Below are 9,542 nucleotides of genomic sequence, written 5' to 3' on the forward strand. Positions count from 1 at the left end.
TGAGAAAGTTACGAACAACTGGAATGGTCTTACCTAACTAAAAACAACAGGAAACCTCAGCTACTCAAATGCTCGGTCTGTTATAATTTGAGCGTATAATTTTCCTCTCTATACTAATTTTTACTTAATAGTGTTCTATTTTTGCATTTTTTTCTCCTGAAGATCACTAGGAAGTATTTTGTGCAGGTAAACATTATAGATACTTTTTATCTGAAAAATATTCTCTCAAGCTTATTGATACTAGTCTTGAAGGCATATAAACTAAAGCATTAAGCATAACCTAGAAGATTTAAGTTCTTTGTCCATACAGCCTAGTTATTTTCATTAAGACAGTAAGATCTTATGTATCGTGACTGTCCAAAGAATCACCTACAAAAACAAAAGATGAAAAGTTCCATTTAAGTGACTAACTTGTTCCTCTTAACTCCTGTTGAATCCATACTTTTACAGCTGTTCAAACAAAAGGGAAAGCAACCATACAAATCTTCTTTCCTGCCTAATTCCAAATCTTTTGAGGGGGAAAGAAATGACACTATCAGTATCCTCTAGAAACAGAAGCATGGAAGCTCAAAACCCCCACCTCTTACCATCAGCTTGCTGACTTTCTCTTCATAACATCACCAGATTTAAAACGGACATTTCAAAAAAATATGAGAAAAGCTGTCACCTTTCTACAATGAATTTAAATGAGAGGACATCACAGTCTGAGCAGCACTTCCCCAAAGCACCTCCCATCTCTGCAAATTTATGCAAAAAAAATTTGCAGTGATTATTCATATTGCTACAGATTAGAAAGTTGACACTAATATGCTTTTGGACTGCTTCTCTGGACAACAGTAGTTTTTGCAGAAGAGTCTTCCCTTCCAGGTTCAACAGGGCACACCACAAACCAAGGGCTTATCGGATTGCATCCAAGGCTTAAGTCAGCTATTCAACAACAGAATGCAAACAGGGAGGAACAGCAAGGGAGGGGGCCTTCTAGTCTGAGACAAACACCATTATAGTGTCAGATCACACCTCAAATCACCTACAGTGTTACGCACTAGAAGAATGATGTATCTGTAAGCAAAGGCATTTTGTAATAAAAGAGACTCACTCAGAGCTCATCTCTCAAAGTTCCAGCGGAGGAGTAATGCTACCAGCATATGTGATTTTAAATACAATGCCCTTTCTTTCATAAACAGTTAAAAAAATAGATCCCACTATTAAATCTTTCTTTTAAAACCACAGATGGAACCACAACAAGAGAGCTTGTCCAAACTCATTTACACTAACTCCCACTCTAAAACGCAGTCCCACAGAGGATGTCTTTACTGCTGTTTAACAGTCCTTTCTCTCCACTCCAGATAAGTTCTTCAGGTAACTTAAGAGTCTTCCTGGGTTTTTGTGCCTTAACTGAACATGATGTTTACATGTGATTTCTGTTATAATAAATTCTTCATGCTACCTCCTCTAAAGCACTCTATATGCAGAGGAACAACTTAATGCTGAGCCAGAGCTGCTGTTCCTCCTCAGAATGAGGATCAGAACTTAAGTCCATGTTGTAAGGTCTATTCACACCCTGCTCTGGGAAGAAGGATTAGCACAGCAGAAATGATGCAGAGTTATCTGGCTCTTCTGGGGAAAAAAAAAAAGAGAACTAAAAAGAAGAAAGGGAAAAAAATAGATAAAAATCTAATATTTTATTTAATAAAAGTTTGTATATTGTTCATATTACTGTTGCATATAAGCACTTGTTACTACACACTAAGTGCAAGCTAATGAAGACTAGGCAAGTCCCTTTCACCTTAAAAAGAACTGGAATGGACTCACTGAAAAAAAAAACAAGCAAAGTGAAATAGTAAAATAAAACATACAGTTTTTCCAATGTTTGTAACTATCACACATGCCATCGCTTCTACTCTATTAACTTTCAACAAGAAAACAAATCACATTGGAAATTGAACTTTAAAATTGTTCAGAGAGTAAGTGGGGGAGGAAAAGGAAATTATTAATCCACTAGTGGAGGATAAAAATCACGAGTCTATATCCTTGGATCACCAAGTGTTCTTCTGAAGCATATACAGTACATTGGGTTGACATGATGATTCCCAAACTGCAATGCACCTTCAAAATTTTAATTCACTGAAATGTAAGAATCATTACAGGGCAAATAGAGAGTCTTCTTTGCAACAAACTAGCATAGAAAAGATGTTTAATCACATTAAAAACAAGCACCTAAAACAGATACAGACGAACTCTACTATAAACTATTGTGCCACGGTGAAGTCTGAGCTCTTTATGCTACAGATCTAAAACACAAACACACTTGTGTTGAGATCAGCCTTCAGACTCAAGAATAAGCTTGAATTTTGTAAGAATTATGATATATTTGGACTTTTGGTTTCTTTAGTTATCTATTATTAGCTGGAGTTTAGTTGTCAAGACAACAGTTTCCTCTTCTACAAAATGCTTTAACTGTCAGCAAAATGTCACAGTCAATATCAAAAGTTGACCAGATTGGCCATGTCTATAGGCAGGAAATTAGAGTATTTCCTGAGGGCAGGGTCAGACTGCCACCAGAACAATGGCAATCAAACCAAGGAGACTGGATATTTCCGAAAGATCCTCCTAGTAGAAACTAGGAAGGATTCAAGGAGCAATCCACCTTACACGAGATTTCCTGCCCTACTGGACTTCTGTGCAATACCTGACAACAACAGCCACTCCAAAGTACCGTATGGTATGTGTAACACAACTGATGAAAGTACATGTTTCAACAGACAAAAACTGGATTTTACGTATCAGAGATATCTTTTACATATCAGAGATATCTATGGCAAAAACGCCCCAAAAATATCATAATGCAACGAATTTGTGTTACCAGAGAAATGGAAGTCAAAGGAACACAACAGTTAGGTGCTGAACATATCCTATGAAGAAGTGTAAGGAAAAAAGGAATATGCTCCCAAAATTAGGTCAAGCCTGATATCAAGAGAGAACGTGAACAGACACTTAGACTTCTTTTTTTTTTGACTATGTGATGTAAGCATGATAGCAATAAACATATTGCAACATGAGTCATGCCGAAGATCCATAACTCACAAGGTTCCTATATGTCCACAAGTCACTGTTGGGAAAGCCTGACAATATGCAGATTAGCTTTTGTAAAACCTAGTACTTTAGGATTACATCTATTTTTCTTATACTCTATTTTTCCCTCAAAATAAGTGTTTTGTATTAAGAAAAACAAACAACCACAGCAGATCAACATAATGAAATAATGATATCCTCTTATTAATCCCAGGCTCAGACTCTTCACAGTGTGACTGTTTGCATGTATACAGACAAAACAACACACATCTCCTTGGAAGGCAGATGTAATGTGCTCCCTGTCACTAGTCACCTTGAGGTCTATACGAGCCACAGGCTGAAACAACAGCATAACAGACTGACCAAAGCATTTTCCCCACCTGACTGGTACTCACTCAGCACGGGAGAACAGAAGAGTACAGAGGTAAGGATATTCAAGGGTAACTGCGCACAGAATACTCTACAGGATTTAGAGTCAGACAGCATTAGTCACTTGACTTTAAAGATCCACGTGACTAATTTTTTCTTTATATATAATATATGTATCCATGCACATACAGCTCCCTACGCAGTCATCATCTGCCTTTTATCTCCTTGTTTCTCTAAATAGACACTTGCTTTAAACTAAGAGAAAGCAACTGTATCCTAAACCCCAACCTCAGATGCAATCTTTCCCCTCTGATGGAATGCTTCATAAATATTTACAGTATTTAGTCAGAACACTTATTTTGTTGCAAGAGCAGATGGGAATACACTACCTGAAAGTACCTATATATTAGCTTTTGTTAACTCAGTTTGCAGGGAACTAGAATAGCTCACTGGCAGCAAAACTCAACAGAGAAGGAAAGGCAAGTAGAGAAGAGAAGGGAAGGGAAGAACAGAACACCAGTGCACAAATAACCTCCTCTGCATGACATCCTGAGAGATACATGGGGAAGTTGTCTGGCAAACTGGAAACAGTCCTCCTGGACAGCAGGCATTTTCGTCAAATTTGCATTTCCAGGGATACAAGAGTATTGTTGCCTGCATACCTATGTTGGAACAGCTCCTCAGCTCAGTGAAGGCATCAGACACGCATTTATCAGATTTAAATCTTCTAGATTAAATCTTCTGGCCTCTACTCTTCAAGCACTGTGCTTTTATTTTTGTCTCACAGGTTATTTTCAACACGTGGCAAAGTAACCTCTCTAATTTCAGAACCAATCATTTCTGTGCATTAAACAGGGCCAGTGATAATCTATTCAGAAATGTTTATTTTCCTTTAAATTTCTATATTTACTTCTAACCACAGGTTGAATACTACATATCATGAGGAAGGTTACAGTTGCCTGGGTTGTTGTTTTTAATTATCATTTCATATTAAGACTTATAGAATACTTCATCCTTTTTTTACTGTTAAAAGTCATAGCTTCTTTCAATATTTTTAATAATACACTGTGAACATCATTCAAAAATTCAAAATTTCAACTTTAAACACTGCACTTTTTGATGCCTAACAATAAAACAAGATTCTTAGATGCTCACAATATACCAATTCCTAAGCTTGAGCAATGAACAATTTTGTCACAATGTATTAATGTCCCTGTGGTCCCACTTTTAGAAGAGAAGACTCTTTCCTCCTGAAAGCAAATTAATCATTTTCTATATCTGGCATAAAATATAAGAAAAGCACCACAGATCTGTGAGCACTGCTAAAATTACACTGCTAACATTTCCCTTTCAAATAGCCACAATCAAAAGACTATGTAGATGCTGGGATTCTTCTACACAATCTACTAACCTTAAGTTAAAGCAGATTTTTTTTCTTACGCACACCCCAAATCATAAAATACCAAGATGAGCATTCCTAAAGCTTTATACAGAGCAAATCTTGATGTGTTCAATAAGTCTCCTCACATCAAGAAGACTTATATTTGCACAGACACAATATGCAGTAACTTAAAACATAAGGACATTTCCCCCTTCACAGACATGAACAGAAGTTCAAATTTGAATATATCCCACACTTGCAGTTACAAACACAGATTTGGGTATAAAAGGAGAATCTGTATTGAGAATAGTCAACACATTTTCTTGGTTATAATCTCACTTGAGAACAGTACTCTTGCCAATTAATACAGCCAGCCATCAATATCAGCACAGGATTCCTGCAGAGTTAGCACCAGTAAATTTGCTTCCCTGAAAATCATACCTAGGAATTACTTAATTTAAGCTCAATCATCTGGTAAATTGCAAAGAACTGGGGAGAGAGGAAAATCATGTTTTATAAAAAATTAAAATACCTAAAAAGTACTGATCAGGGAAAACACTTATTGGTTGAGAATCAAATTTCCATCTCTTCTACTTTCCCCATTTTCATGACAACTGTTAACCTGGACTTAGGGACAGGAAGAGGTCACTGGGAAGTTTGATGTTCTGTCTTTTTTTAATGTAGAATTCAAACCACAGGACCAAACTATTCTCTTGCAGTGAAATAAGCAGCATTGCCTGTTAACAATTCATGTCTGACCCCCTTTGCAGTTTTCAGTGAAAGTGAGAGCAAAGTTGGTGACAAACAGGTGGCAAAGTTTGACACTTTTCTGCCATCATGGCAATATTTCTTGCACTGGCAGGACGGCATGAGCTCTACATCCTGTACAGAACCCATAAGTGACCAACTCAAGAAGGCTACATGAATATTCACAAAAATACAAATTCATACCTGGCACCCAGGAAACTCTTACTAAGCTAAGATTCCCAAAATATGTGGAAATGGATTGAGAAATAGGCTGAACAGCAGTGAGAGGAAAATTAAAGTAACAGTGACAAGAAGGTCTAGAAGCCATCATGGTGGTTCTGGCAGATGATATTCTACACCGGCCAGTCTAATTAACTAATAAATGGGCAGGAAATGGAGTCTTATTCCTTCTTTAAACATTTGAGATAGCATGAATCTAACAGCTGCTCATGCGAAAAGAACAATCATTTAATTTTTTTTGTAAAATTATTAGAAACCTCTGCAATGTTTTTGGGGGTTTTTTTACATCCTTGCTGCAGTTCATACTGGATTTCAAATATTCATGAACTTTCATTTCAAGTTTTCTATCTGCTAATTAACATATTTATAAGCATTATAAGCATGTTTGGGTTTTGCATTATCTGTATTATTCCACCCCATTTTATCAATAACTTTCAATTATATGGGATATTGTATTTGTACCATTTACCTTTTACAGGTTATCTAAAAAGAAGATGGAGAGTATGAATAACATCACTTATTTTTTTATTTAACATTAGCAGATAAAACAATGTTTTCAGACAGGTATTTACACAAATAATTGCTCAATAAGTATTCTTAATTGCAAAAAATGAAAAAAAAATATTTCACGGCCAGCTCTTTGCAGGAGCATTTGACAATACAAAGGGAATACAGAGTTCACAGCATAGGCACAAAACCAGTACAAAGAAGACTGCATAATGGTACTTGTGCCACTTTAATCAAACTCTAATTAATCTGATGGTTTTACATTCTGACACAGTTTTGGTAAACACAGACATACCTAATTACAACATGATATGTTTATCCAGCGGCATATAAGGTTTTGACTGTAAAAGTGACATTCACAAAACAAATGCGCCCTGTAGCACGTAATTTACTTTAATATGAAAAACCTCGAACAAAAAAATTATACTGTGCCAGCAATCAGACAGCTAAAAAGAAATGTAAAAGGTGGCTAATTGCTTTGGCAGACCTAAATAGCAGGTACGTGTTTTGGTATCGTTTACCATTTCTAGTGCATCAGGCTTTGATGTGATAACTCACTATAGGCTGTTCCACTACCGAAGTACATTATGTCCCTCCACTGGACATTGTGTCCATCCTTAATTGTGTATTCAACATTTAGCCTCCAATGATCAATGTTGAAATGAGCCTGTTGGCTTTTACAGCATTCAGGCCTATCATATGTTCAAGCTTTCAAGGCAAAAGTCAAAGACACTCTTTTTCAGTTATTTTCTATGCTTTTTTCTTTTAATTTAAGTAGCATAAAGGCTACAACACAAAATAGTGCCAAACAGAAATCACTCAGCATAAGGACTTTCCCAAGTCAAATGTCATATATCTCTTTTTTAACCCTATTCTGAGTATCCAAAGACAAGGACTTAAAACTATGACCGTGAGATCCAAGCAATAAGCACTGCAGAAATTATTCCAGGAAGATGTACCACCCTCCTGTATCCCCTTTATTTTTTATCATTATGTGTTAAAACGCTATCTTAGTATACGTAAATTAAATCGGACAAGATAGTCCAGTTTTATGTTTATTACTTCAGTAGATGTGAAGCACATAATCTTCTTTTGTAAGACAGCACTTCTGTATCACTGGACAGGAACATATAACAACAAGAAAAACATACTCATCCACACATATGAAGTGCTGGAAGAAGGAAAACGCTAGTGGGACAAAGAACTGACATAGCCAGTGCTACACACTTACTTGAGAAGCAAAACCTCATTAGCCTCAACTATAAGTGAACAGAAACATAAAGTGGGTTCAAAATGATTCTGTATAAATCTCCTTCCATTTGTAGGAAGTGTTAAACTACATAGGATTAGCAGCAGGTAAAAAGGACTGGGAAATCAGCAGTAGGAGATTAAAAAAAAAAATAATTAAGGTCTTGCACAGTATCTGTACATGTAAGAAATGAAGGAGATTAATATTGCTAGCTGTCGAGTCAGACAAAAGATATCCAGCAGTTGAGATCACCCACGAAGATGCTCCATCTTCTTCTATACATTAATATATTCTCTTACATAGTAAAAAAAATACAAAGAGAATGAAGCAACAGAACAGAATGAAGCTTCAAAACAACAGAGGTTTTGCAATCTCCCTAATCAAGTTCCAGATTTACAATGGAAATGGAAAGAAAGTAAAGGAACTTTTAAAAACCCAAAACAAATAAATGTAATTAAATAATAAAAAGCAAATCTCCCAAACAAGAAGTTATCGGTTCTTGTCATAAATACTCCTGCGGATCCGTTTTCCACCAGAAAATGCGATGCATCAAAACAGAAATATTTGCTGCAATTTACCCTTTTGATGACACCAATAATAAAATAAAAACTGAAAAGATTGAAATTTTACAATATTTCATAGCTGTATGACTTCCAATAATTTTTTTAAATTTTATTTTGCATGATATCATACAAGACTAAAGACCAATGCAAACGTAATTTTTGTGGAAAAGTACAAAGATGATGTTTTCATTGTGTTTTAAAACAATCAAGTTTTGATCCTGTAAGTTTTCCAGTAAGATGTAAAATTCCTTTCTCTCCAAAAGCTTACTCAAAGTTATTTTGATCCATCAGAGTTACCTCTGAGAAGACTTCTATATTTTTATAAGGTGATGCGGAAAGATGCTTTGCTTTTATTTTATTTAACCAGTAGCCCTCTGACAAAAGTAATACAAATAAATATACATAAATTCATATCAGTGAAGAATTGTCATCTCTTTCCCTTCTCAAAAGGTAAACAGCAACATTCTTTACCAATTATCTAGAACACCTCAAGGAAATAAAAAGTGTTGCTTACTTTAAACACATGCAACAGTTTTCAGATACTCATGAGATGGTCACTCCCACTTGCAACTAGAGTTTGTGTCAACTTTGCTCTTTTTTGGTATTTACTTAGTATCTTTAGAATTAAGATTCTCTTTTTTCATACTTTAATTTCTTCTACTTGACTTTTACTGCACTTCTGCCCAAACACAAGCAATTCAAAACATATGAAAAAAATTGAGTTTCGAATATTAAGATCTAAATAACAATTTCTAGATTTAAAAGTATTTCTTCAGAAAAGCCTTAGTCCTATTACTGCAGGTTGGACAAGAACTCCAGAAGGTTTCTTCTGACCTGAATTATTCTACAACTCTCTCTGTAGCATTAGAAGATGAAGAAAGAGTGAGTACAGTTCACCTCTTCAATCTCTATGCTCCTCCATGGAATTGTCCTGATTTTACTTTCACCTACTTTTTCAGTTTAGAACTGCTATTATGCTCACAGGAAAAAAAAAAAAAAAAAAAAAAAAAAAAGTTTTACACCTGTAAGAAGAGAGGCCTCTAGTGTACAGCCAAGAAAGCAAATTTTTTTCTGTGCCTTATTTAGGATCTGTTTCTCAGCCTTATTTAGGACTGGCATTGACTATCATTTTTTTTCCCCCTTGAAGTTCACTAAGTATTTGTATCCATGCCTGCTATTTTTTAAACAACATCTGTCAGGTAAAATTTACCAAACTCAGTAGGTAGCACCATGTTGGCCTCAATCACACAAACAGCCGTATCCAGAAAAGGCTGCAACGGTCTCTCTATTCCCACTGAAATCAATGCGAAGCTGAATGTAAACTCTCTTACAAGACATGGATGAAGATTTACTGATGGATCTGATTCTAGAGTGGTCTGAATAAATATATGCATTTTTCCACAATAAATTCACC

This window comes from Lepidothrix coronata, unplaced genomic scaffold (genome assembly GCF_001604755.1).
Source record: "Lepidothrix coronata isolate B3197 unplaced genomic scaffold, Lepidothrix_coronata-1.0 Scaffold75, whole genome shotgun sequence".
NCBI classification, from domain to species: domain Eukaryota; kingdom Metazoa; phylum Chordata; class Aves; order Passeriformes; family Pipridae; genus Lepidothrix; species Lepidothrix coronata.